The 13,387-nt window shown below is 35.5% G+C and overlaps 2 long non-coding RNA genes across 2 annotated transcripts in view; one reads left to right on the top strand and one right to left on the bottom strand.

Moving 5' to 3' along the window:
* LOC142547270 (uncharacterized) overlaps positions 1-13,387 on the top strand; it is an 81,156-nt gene that overhangs the window by 5,570 nt on the left and 62,199 nt on the right. The gene's annotated exons all lie outside the window — the stretch shown is intronic.
* LOC142544922 (uncharacterized) lies at positions 5,070-5,395 on the bottom strand. Its single transcript, XR_012820139.1, has 2 exons — positions 5,333-5,395; positions 5,070-5,245 (listed from the first exon to the last, which is right to left on the bottom strand). It is a non-coding gene; the product is annotated as an uncharacterized LOC142544922 (long non-coding RNA).

Consider the following 13,387-nt stretch of genomic DNA (forward strand, 5'->3'; position numbering starts at 1 on the left):
ACTCGAGTTAAATCTAACTCAAGTCGATCTCCCAATTAACATCAATTTATACCTTTCTCTTCTCGGTCTGATAAAGACGAAGTCTTGTATTCCAATCTATCCATACCCAGTCTGGCAATAACAAGTCACATAAATACCATATCAGTATATAACTCAGTTCAAAACCTGTTCTGATCAATACTCAAATCAAACACAATCTGATTAATGTCAATGACATAACAATACAATCTCAATCAATACTGAATCTGATCAATATCAATCAACTGATGTTTCGACGGCATAATAATACAGTCTTGATAACCCCATCAATCTCAACATCACAGATATAATATCAGAATTCATAATCAGTATCAGTACAATTCATAATCTGAATAATAACACCACTCTGATATAGAATCTCAACTAAATCAACTCTGAAATTCATAATAATTGTATAACCAGTCTATTCTTTAATCTGACTTCAATTATACAATTTCTACTGTAGCAGAAACATCGTATCTGATTCGTATTCAATTCTGACAATATCATAATTTCAAATCATGTCTAAACGTAATAAAACTCACGTTCAGTTGTAGCCTGCGTTGATAGGAATACAGTACTGTAATCAGATTCAAAAACAGACAGACGGATTTTGCGTAACACTCAAATCTACGAGGCAAAAGATGTATGAAGTTCTTCAGGCTTCTCCGTACTTCTTTCTTCTCCTTACTGAACGAACAATCGATTTATACATATATATATATATATATATCTCGTGCATGCAAGGCAAGTGGCTCACTCCTTCACATAACACGTCTCGCGCATATGCGCGACACAATCCGCGAATATGCGCGAGACCTACGGGTCTCGACTTTTAACCACTCGCGCATATGCGCGCTTCATCTCGCGCATATGCGCCAAAGTTTTTGGATGGGTCGCGCATATGCGCGCCTTATCTCGCGCATGTGCACCGATGCTTCTGTAACTTCGCGCATGTGCGCCGATACCTGTCGCGTATGTGCGCGGGGACTCTTCTTGTACTTCATGTCAAATCTTCTTTCGGTTCTCCCGGTCTGATCCGTTCCGTTTATAATCATCTTAATTAATAAATAAATCATTTCAAATTAATCTCAGATTACAGTAATAAAATCTCGGGCCTTACACAATCATAATTTCTAAAAGGTAGAATCCAATTCCATCCCTATGCAACCTCTCCGTGTTTCGCCTCGCGTTTAATAGGGACCCGATAATATGACGTCATTTATTTTCACGTTTCAAACCGACCCATCAATATTGAATTGTCATGAGTTCCCCCAATAATATGAGCCGAAGTCATGAGAGTTCTACTCAATTCACATCATATGTCCGGTGGAAGTCATAGCTTTCCGGTGTCCAAGCCTCCCCAACAATATGAGCCAGACACTGTCCGTGGGTAGTGATCAACATGCAACCACGGTTGATGGAAGGCGAGAGCTACGTTCGTTTATACCGACGTACGTGGATATCATAGCATACACCTAACACATTGGTCAAGGCTATCAATCATCCTTCATCCATTTAATATAAAATATTAGCATAAATTAATTAAAAAAATTTAATTAATTGATAAATCATGTATCTAATAATTGTATTACTAACCACCACAATTATTAAATAATTTAATAAATTAAGTAAACACTTTTATTTAATTTCCAATTAATTCAATAATAATTGATTTCTTGTAAAACTCACTTTTACCATAAATAATTAAAAGCATATTTTAATTATTAATTTTACAAGAAAATTATTAATTTTCCAAAATTAATTTTTTTCGAAAGATAAATTGAACTAATTTTCATAAAATATCAATTTTGTCCAAAGTTTTGAAAAATCAGAAAATCGCACCCTGGGCCCGAACAATTCAAGCTCATTACCCAGCACGGTGCTCGAGACATTCCCAGGCAGCCGCCCGCTGCTCGAATGTTTCAAGCAGTCGCAGAGGAGAGGAGGAAGGATTTTTCGAAATTCCTTGCTTGGAGGTTAGGGTTTCAAAAATTGCATGAGTTAATTCTCTTAATTAACCCTAAACCTAATACTTATATATAAAGCTTAATGCACATTAATTAAATTAAATACTTAATGAGTTTCATCAAATAATTATTCTAGTCCAACTAGTTTAATTAATTAATAATAATTTTAAAGTCTAATTAAGAACATTAATAATTTTTATGTTGGTCTTGTACTACTACAAGCTCATAATACATAAACTCATTACATTTAATTTAAATATTTTATAAATTCAACATTTGAATTTAATATTTAAATTATAAATTCAACTCCTTGAATTTATCACCTCCAAAATTAATAATCATAAATTCAACTTCCTTGAATTTATTCTCTCAAAATTTAATTATCATAATAAATTCAACTCCTTGAATTTACTATATCAAAATTTTATATATAAATTCAACTCCTTGAAATTATTATCTCAATATTTTCTATAAATTCAACTACTTGAATTTATTATCTCAACGGGGACAAATAATCCAGTACTTATGTGACCCTCAATGGTTCAGGGATACATCTAGCCATGAGTTCACAACTCTTTGTGATTTAGGACATGATTTTTTATTCGGGCTTACCCTAATTTGCCTCATTCTATGTATCAACAGTTGATCATGAGAATATCAGAAAATCGTATTTCTGATTAAACCCATCGAATCATGGTAAGAGCGTCTAGTAGATCGCCCCATGATTCCATAGGTATCACTGATAGTGTCTGCAAGAACCAGTCGGTTATGATTAACGTACAGTATGATCCCTTAATCTCATATATCCCGATCGAATCTGCAACCATTGGTTCATCGAGGGTTGCATAAGAATTCTATAACTATGTGACACATATTTGAGAATAAATAATGGCATCGCATGTACAATTGGAGAACTCCTTCTCTAATGTAAATCTCATAATCTGGCCAGAGATTCCATGCACTATTATTTCATCAGATCACTTAGGATATCCATACCCATTGGTAAGCGATGAATTCCCGACTACAATGCACTGGCTCTTACATGTGTCGTAACTGTACCCAATCTCGCCACCTGATGACTCTCATGGAGTGGGTAAACGAGTCAAAGCACAACCCTAGCATATAGAGCCTCAGTGTTATCTCGGATCGTAAGGACTAATGGTGTACAATCATAACCACAGACTTATCTTCTCGATGAATGATAACCACTTGGAAAGTCCGAGTGATGGTAGTTCGGTATAATCATCATATGACTACTCATCTACATGTTTAGGCATCTCTATGCCCTTACCAAGAAACGCAGTACACAACATCACATATGCTGGTCACGAGCTCAAGTGATCTTTATCCATGTTTTAGGCGGCTGAATCGACTAGGAATAAATTTAGATCATACAGTGTTTACAAATGAGTTTAAAAATTGAATTACGATTCATTTGTATTAAAGTACAATCAAGATCTCTTTTTATCTATGTTGATCACATGCGTATACAAATAAAGAAATAAAAAATCATGAAATAATAGATTATATTAAAATAAAAATTGTTTATTACAAGTGAATCAATAAATTTCCAAGCTAACAGTTGGCTTACAGGGCATCTGCTCTAACAATTATTACACCGCAACAGATTATGTTCGAGGATGTGAAAGAGACAAATACTAATTAATTCCAAGAAGAAGTAAAGAAGAATAAAATTTTCTAAAAACCTCTAATGATCTAACACTTACAACATTTCAAATACCACATTTTCATTCCTCTATCAAGTAGAATTAATTTGTAGGTGAGATTAAGTGTAACAAGGAGTTAATATAATTCGTATATAAGAAATATAATTCATATGTAAGAAGTATTAAATCAATAACAAATGAGAATAACTTTGTAAATAACATAATGAGGGGCAGTGAAGTGTGTATTCACCTTTCTCTAAAAACTTTCGTCAATCTTAATACGTACAACATTTCAAACACTATGTTTACATTCCTATGTCAAGCAGAATTAATTTGTAGGTGGGATTAAGTGTAAGCAGTTAATATAATTCATATATGTAAGAAATATAATTAATATGGAAGAAGTATTAAATCAATAATAAATTAGAATAACTCATAAATAACATAATGAGGTCAGTGAAGTAAATTTCCGATTTAAATAACATAATGAAGGACAGTGAAATAAATTCACAAATAAAACATATATTATAATTTATATGGAAGAATTAACAACATATGAGAATTACTCAAAAAATGAGGGGCACTGAAGTAGATTCACAGGCAATTAAGTAAATTCTCAATAATAAATGAGAATATAACTTATAAATAAGATAATGAGAGGCAGGGAAGAAAATTCACGAGTTAAATAACATAATGAGGGGCAATGAAATAAATTTAAAATTAAAAATTATAACATAATCCAATGCAATGAATTAAATTCTCAATAATAAATGAGAATATCTCATAAGTAACATATTTAGGGGGGTGTCCTGTTGGACTTGGTGTGTTTTTTGGTGGTTTTCGGGCTATCTGTTGTAATTTGTTTGTATTTTGTTATGATGTGATGATTGTATAGCTTTTGCGGAGGTCTTGGTCTAGTCCCCCTCCGTTAGGTTTTATTTGTGCTGATGTTTTGTTGTATATATACAGGTAAGGGTCTGCCTAACCCCTATAAAAAAAAGTAACATATTTTGGGGCATTGAGGTAAATTCACATGTTGAATAACATAACGAGGGATAATGAAGTAAATTCACAATTATTTGTATAGAAAAAATAAATATTATATATAAATAAATTATTATTATTATTATTATGCTATTTATACACGACGTAACACGTGCTTGTATAATATTTTTATAAATCATTTGGTTTATATTTAAATAACGATCAAAATATAATAATTATAAAAAATAGTAAGAAAAACCCAAGTAAAAATATAAACCACAACTTAATGCTTAGATAAATACATGCACTGAGCTACAGTAAATTACATTAAAATTTTAAAACTTTATTAATATATATATAATTATTAAAAAGACAATGACACCAAAAATTAATTACTTTAAGTACTTCAAACTTAATAATATAGTATAGATAAGAAGAACAAAAGCATTACATTCACAATAACCAACACATGCGTGCATGATACAACACCTTTATATTAGGCAATTTAGTCATTTGTATAAATTTTTTATTTGCTCTTCGTATAATGATACAACCTTCTCTCGCCGAATTTTCATGGTTGGACTCATTAATTAAACCCATATCGATCTGCAAATTGGAACAGAAATGGTTATCGATTCCTTTACACCAAATGCAGTCAATAAAACGTTGATGACATTGTTCTTGTAACTCTACCGTGAAGGGCTCGTCAATCACGAGTATTGGTCCGACTTGGAATGAACAGTGTGCAGTCCTGCAATGTTACCCATTCGAAAGAATCAAGAATTGCGGGATATGAGCCACAATTACGTACTTCTTCCCAACAATAACTTAATTTCAAAATGTTACGAGAAGAATTAAACCAGGGAAAGCTATTTTGCTCAGAGGAGCATATCCGATTAGCCTTAATATGGAATGATACATAATCAAAAGACAATTGAAATTGATATGTGGTTTGGCTAAACTGATAACTCATGGCAACATTTTATTATATACGTTCCAGGTAACACGTATTCTCAAAAACTATAGTATGATGAATGATGAGACTGCAGCTTTGGGTTACCTCTGCGGCTTTTGAGACTCGATGACACGATAATAGATAAAAAAGAAGTTAATTTATATATCAAGGTGATCCTATCATTTTCTCAATTCTCCGTGCAAAAGGCTAGTTACTTCTTCCCTGCCAAGCTCTGGGGTATCAGCATCCACCGACGACCTTTTAGCTTCTAGAAGAATCTCGTCTTTGTTTGGTACAATCAGAGCTATAAGGCGTCGTCGGTCCTATACATATCAGTACTGTTATATGATAGATGATTCTGTGCATTTTTTACCTATTGCATTGAAGCTACAGTAAACTCAGATTGTAGAAAATTTTACCTGGCCAAAGACGACAATCTGTTAAATAAGATTACTTCTCAAGGCCGCTTCTTCAATCTCTGATGGCTCGACATTTTCACCTATTCCATCCATTTGGAAATGAGCAATATCAAGAAACTTGTTGATTTTATTTTTTCAAGGGAAATTCCCAGCATGGTTTTTTTTTTCATCATTTTAAATTTCGGTAAAGCATATTTGTCAAAACATATTTCAACATAACATCATATACGTGCTTATTTCTTTTAATTGAATTTCGTTCATTAGTTGTGACTTTCGTATTATCGTGTTAGTCGATGGATCTATCTATGTCTAACCGCGGTACCCGGCGGTAGGGACATCGGCGACAGCATTACTTGTCCACTGAGTCTTGGCCTTACATGTCATCGTGTCATAATATTAGTCACAATCAACTCCCATAATTCAAAACATGTCATCATATTCATCACTCAATAAAATCATGTATGTACGCAGATTTTACCTTGAAACCAAGCATGCAACGTATTTTTCATTTTTACATGAAATCATGTACATGATACATAAACATTTAAAAAAACATGACAAATCGTCCTCAGAGCACTGGCAGGACAAAAAATCTCGACTTGGATGCAAAATGACCATTTTGCCCCTTGAAACTAAAAATGACTGTTTTACCCCTGGACCTCTAAATTTCAACCTGAAGCTTGCCAAACTCCTTAAAAGATCACAAAACATATTTATAAGCATTTCTTAGACGTAAACTCGAGCCCGTTTTAAAAATTATTCGATTCGTTTTAAAACTTGGACCGGGGTCCTGGTTTTAACCCAAATCAATCCGAAACTGAACCATATTTTTCCAAACTCGAATCATGTCCTAAACCTACCCAACCATCCTTAAAACCACACTTTCCGGCCCATTAAGAGCCACGAAAACAAGGCCACATGCTGCTGGAATTTTTGCCCAATACACGTTCGAAACCCTAATATGCAAAACATGAAAATTATCGACCCTAGGCTCTACCGGCTCGGACCAGCCTTGGATAAACCCTTACTAGCCACCTTAGGACCCTCCTGGACCAACATAATCACAGCTCAAAACCCCATGCAAGCCGCACGACACAAATGCTCGCAAGCCAACAAGATCGTACCAACTGAGCTAACCTTCCCTCAACTCGATTGATCGACTTCTCCACTAATCTCCAGCCATGTTCGAGCCACCCTATGTAACGTCCCGAAAATTTAAAGGTCCACACGAACCAAATGCATGCAATTATTTAATTTTTTTTGTATTTTAATTAAATGTTTTAATTGCATAAATTAATTATGTTGTGCATATTTGCATGTTTAAAATATATTTTTCTACATGATTGCATTAAAATGTATTTTTAAAAAGGTTTTTCGAGTTGCAATCGATGAATGGAGACCGATGACTAAAAAATAGAAAATGATTTCATTAAATAATTGTTTTTAATTATTTAAAATAATGTTGATGGTTTTTCATATTTTTGAAAATAAGGGATTTTGAGGTGATTTTATACGCCGGGACGTAAATTTTATCGGTGTGAGTTTTTCATTAAAAATGCGAGCTTTTTGGCAACCCGGCTAATAAATTCACAAATTTATTTAAACAAAAACTTTGATAATATTTTATTAAATCCTAATTAAGACTAATGTAGGGGTGTCAAAATGCGACACGATCCGTCAACCCGACACGACCCAACACGAAAAAAATCAGGTTCGGGTTGGGGTTTTTCAAGTTCGGGTTGGGTTGATTCGGGTTAGTGCCATGTTAGACGGGTTTCGGTTTGGATCGCGGGTCAACCCGCGATCTTTTTTTTTGTGTGAAAATATTACCTATATTTTTATATATTGTATACTTGAACAAAATTTATTGTATATTTATATGATAAATTTTCATCATTTAATATTTATTTTGCATATTTTTATTTTTTTAACAATTTTTTATTTGATTTAGTAAATATACTTTTAATTTTCTACTATTAAATTTTCAAATTTAAATCGAAAATTTTGTTATTATGTGTTTAAATTAAAATATTATTATTATTTTTTATTTTTTTCATTAATTTTTTTTAAAAATATTGAAAAATAAATAAATAAAATTCGGGTTAGGCGGGTTATACGGGTTCGTGTCCGGGTTGGGGGTTTTCGGGTTACTTCGGGTTCGGGTTGAAAAAAAATAAAAAAAATTCGCGGGTTGACCCGAAACCCGACCCAACCCACCCGATTGACACCCCTAGACTAATGGGCTTAATTTAGTGGCTTAATAGGCCTAAGCCTAATTAGTAATTTAATTAGCTATTTAAAATGTTAATCACCTAAAACCATACTCATTATTCACGCCTCCCACTTTTAAAATTCAGAAACTCTCCCCAAAACACCATCAACATACACGGCACACACCTTCATAAATTTTGTGGAGAAAAATCGTGAGTTGCAATTCTAGCCAAAGGTCTTTCCCCGTTCTTTGTCGTCAACGTTTATTCGTGCGTTTAAAACGCAAAGGCACGCCATATTCTCCCTTTTACTCATCATTCACACCATAGTATTTATTTAAAATTGGATTGCATGAAAAATAAGTTGCACTTGGATGTATTTTCGTTTTTGTGCAAACATGAATTTTAAAGCATGTTGTTTTGATCCAAAATCATGATACAAGTGTGCATGAAGGGGCTGCCATGTATAGGATTAAAAAGGGGCATATTTTTACACGTTTTAAAGGGTCCTAGACACAATAAAAACGCTGCAGACGAAAACAACACAAATTGGAATCACTTTTCTGTCATGGACTTGCGGTGGGCTTGGTTTTATTGGGATGGAAGACTTGGCTAGGCCTTGGTTGGACCAGGGATTGGCTAGGGTCCGTGAGGGGTCAAGGGAAGAGTCCTAGCGAGACAAGAGGCTGGGAAGGAGTCCTAGCAAGCTAGGACTCCAACCCGTGAGTTGCAAGGGAAGCAGCGCAGGTTTGCTGCTGGTGCAGGGAAGAGAAGGGCTCGGCCAGGGGGTCTGGGCTGGGCTAGGTTAGGTCCTTAGGGTCCTAGGAGGGTGCTTGAGGGGCTGGTTCAAGTGGTGGCTCGATGGTTAGAAGCCTAGCATCAGAAAACGTGAGAAAGGTGCATGGCAGCAAGGGTGTGCGTGAGGTTGCTGTCAAGCTTCAGGGGTTCGCTGCTCGAGTTTAGGGGCTTGGGCTGGCTGGGCTTGGCATGGGCATGGTCCAGGGAATGTTAGGGTCAGGTTGGGTCGAGGGTTAACCAGCTGGAGGTGTCTTAGTTGGCTAGGAGTCTTGGTGATGGGTATGAGTCACACCTGCACACATGCAGGTTTTTGGGACAAGTTCCAGAAGGTTTTTGAGCAACTTAGGGGCTGGTTCTTGGGCTTGGGGCTGGTCAGTAGGGTTCATAGATGGGTTGGCTTTGGTTTGGCTCAAGGTGGCTCGGGCGTGGCTCGAGTAAATTGGGAGATGGCTCGTTATGTTCGTATGTGTGTCAATTTCGAGATTTTAAGAAAAGAAATTAGAACCATGGGTCCACGGGTGTGGTTCATGGATCCTAAGGGTAAAATAAATAATAAAAATTCTATGTTTAAAATTTGGGATCAAAATATTGACTTTTGGTTTTATTCGGAATTTAATCGTCGTACGAAACGCTAATTAATGAGTTAATTGAAACGCCTAGTTTTAAGCTTTATAAAATTATGGAAAATTATATTTAAGCTTAAATAAGTATTAAAAGCCTAATTTTTTTAATTTGAGAATTTTATGTTAAGGTTTGGTTTTATTTGGGATTAAAACACAGTAATACGTTTTATTTAAAGAATAAATTAAAAGTACTCGATTTAGGCTAAATAAAAATATGAAAAAATTCATGTAGGCTTAAATAATGATTTGGGACATGTTAGAGTCAATAAAATCAAGAAAAAGTCAAAAACGTAAAATGTCAAGTGCAGGGGTAAAGCGATCATTTTACACCTAAAAATTAGTAAACGTCATGGCAGTGCTCTAAATGCTATTTTTATGATATTATGATTGTTTTTAAATTTTTATGAATTTTACATGATTAAATTAAGAATTCTAAATGTCTATGAGATTTTTATGATTTAAGGAAGACATTTAAAAGACATGTTGCATGATTGGTTTCAAAAAACAAAAATGTTATGTTATGCATGATTTTATAAAGTGATGTGAATGTAAAGTGTTGAAGGAAGTGAAGTAATTGTGACTAATTCGATAATGTTGGAGATATCGTGAGGGCGACGGTCCCAGTGGGAGCCCGACGATCGTATTTCCATCATTACGAATATGATGATATGTGGATATGAGGTAAAGGTAAGAATGAGAATATCGTGAGGGGAAAAGGCCCCAGAGGGAGTCTATTTGTAAGGACCGTGTATCGTATTATCGTAAATCCTGTGTGATTATCGATAATTTATGAAATTGTTATGTGATTATGTATTTTATGTATATCGTGACAATGAAATTGAGAAAATAAGTATTGAATATGAATTGACGTGGTAAGAGCTCGATTGGAGAGGCCGGACGCCAATATAATACCAAAACCAACATTTGGTACAGTACATGTGGCGCCCGGGCGGTAGAAAATGACCGCTCGAGCGCCAGTGTGGAATAAGGGGTGTTCTCGGATAGAACATGCCGCGCCCTAGCGGTAATTTTTGACCGCCCGAGCGCGGTGCATTTGAAACTCGGGGGCAGAACCTCTCGCGCTCGGGCGCGAGAATTCTACCGCCCGAGCGCCGAAGCGGTGAAGGATAAGATTAAGTTCTTTTCTTCCTTTTTGTCATTTCTTATTCAGTAATCTCGAGAGAATTGAGAGGATTTCGATTTCTTTCGTCCAAATCGACTTCAAAACGCTGTCTAAACGCGAAACAAATTATATATTTGTGATCGTCGCGTCGAGAGCTTCTGACTGAGGTAATTTTCTTCTAGTTCCAGCAGCTCTAAATATCAAAGTGCTGGAATAGCATGTATTTGAAGTTGAATTTCTGATATGTAGTAGAATAACCGACAAGAAACTTGTATTTGAAGTCGGAATTGAATTATGATATGAATTGATTTGATATGATTTTTTGAAGTTTCAAATGATATTTGAAACTCATATTAATGATTTTGGAATATGTTATTGATTGGAATGAGTATGTTATTTATGTAGATAAAGTGTAATATCAATATCTTCAGGCTACATCAACTGGAAACGAAGAATTGAGGTATGTTGCGACCGGGTAACATACGACAGGTATCTGTATTATATGATATATGTCGGATTGATTTGATTGACTAGAATGAGATTATGTGTCTATATGCCTTATTTGTTGATTGATGTGGCATACATGATATTGAGATTGAGATATCGATGTATAAAATAAATGTTTTGTTAACACACATCATTTTATGCATACATCGATACATGACATGCACGTTGAGCTATGATCCTTGGATACCCTGATATGATTTGATTGGATTCCGGGGTTTGTGAACACAATCGCTATGCCGGTATTATATGACCCGTAAAGCATAGACAATTGTGGCCCCATATGATTGGATATGAGATTTGGGATTTGATGGCGCTTTGCCGACGCTATCATACGAGTATCCCATATTGGCCGGTGTGTCAGCTCGAGCATTGATTTGATAGCGATTCGATTGATTCTGACATGTGCTCAGTGGATGGGCATTTGACCTGATACCTCCACGACATACATGCATTGCATACCATATATCATTGTTAGATATCTCTGGTATATATGATTGGTTGTTCCATACGGAGCTTTGCTCACCCCCAAGGGGGGCTGTTGTTGTCTTTGTGTGTGGACAATGGCAGGTACTCCAGGATATCAGGAGACCGGAGAGGGTACTTCTGGAGGGAGCCACAGTTTGGGCTGAGGTTTTATGTTTTTGTCTTGTTCCCAGTATATATGTATATGTATCTATATACCGGGGCATGTCCCGAGAATATGAGTTGTTTGTATATGAGTGGTTATGACTTGGTGTGGGCATGTTTATGATATGAGATTAAATACTATTTTTAGTATTTAAATTATAGAAGAAATATTTCGGGCTCATTGTAAAGAAATTTAAACTCGTTTTCCGCTGTAATTAGTTAACCCTAATCAGATTGCATTGTAATAACGATTAGGAGCTAAGGGCCCCACACCATTTATGGGAAAAGGCCCTAGAGAGAGCCCCGACGATCGTATTCTATTCGAAAGAGGATAGGCCAGGGCCCAGTTGACCGGTGACAGTGTTGCTGGTGTCCCCCGCCGCCCAGTAATGAGGTTTCATGTAGATGGATCCATCGACTTTTGAGGTTTAAGAAAAGTTACAATTAACGATTTGAATTCAACAAAGGAAAAGAAAAATGTTTATGATCATGAAAATGGTTTTATGTTATGTCATGTTGAGGAAAAAGAAAGGTTTGGTAAAAATGCGACGATTTCATTTTTATGACTATTTCACTTGATTTTTAAAATACTAGTTGGTTGATGTTTTATTTAAGGGGAAAATATTTTATATTTTCATGTGGGATATGTATATGGCCGAAAATTGAGTGTTTTAAAAAAAAATTTCTAGTACTTTTAAAGCAATAAAAAGGGCAGACGTTCCACCCTAGGCCACGGCTCAGACCCACCAGGGTCTGGTCCATGTCTAAGGACGATTCTTGTACAGCCGGCATGCTCAAAAGTTCCGACCTAGCCATCTCCGACTCAAGAAAACATGACACACCCTACGACCTTTGCATAATCTCGACCCTCATCAAACTCCAGCCCTATGACACCATAATTTTCAACATAAACAGCCCTCTTAACAATCAAACTTGGCAGCCCCTATCACCAAAGCATGAAAACATGAGTTGTGATCAAAAGCATGCATGAAATCGAGTAAAAACCGAACCAGATTGATGCTTCATGCTAGATCAAAATATTCCTCAAACAAATATACACATGTCAGCTTATATAGTGTGAATGATGAGTAAAAGAATGATATAAGGAGAGCCTTGATGTGTAGATGCTCAAAGACTTGAAGAAACACGCGTCTAACAAGAACCAGAGGAGCAGAAAGGAAGCTTGCTTGAAAGAAAATGGAGGGGGCCGAACTTGCTGCTGGTTTTTGCTGTAAAATTCGAAGGGGAGGGGTGGGGCGGCCACTTAAACAGATTAGGGTTAGGGTTGATTTAGGTAGGGTTTAAATGGATTAAAAAGCACTAATGGTCCTTAATTAAAAATTAAAAGAGTTTTGAACCCATTAGGCAATAAAACCAACCCATCATGCCCAATAACATTTCTGAAAAATATTTCGTTTAGGTACGTTTTTGAAAATATTGCATGTGTCCTCAAAAAGTCCCATAGTTTGATAAAATTTGCGACTGA

Source organism: Primulina tabacum, chromosome 5, assembly GCF_025594145.1.
Source record: "Primulina tabacum isolate GXHZ01 chromosome 5, ASM2559414v2, whole genome shotgun sequence".
In the NCBI taxonomy this organism is placed as follows: Eukaryota; Viridiplantae; Streptophyta; class Magnoliopsida; order Lamiales; family Gesneriaceae; genus Primulina; species Primulina tabacum.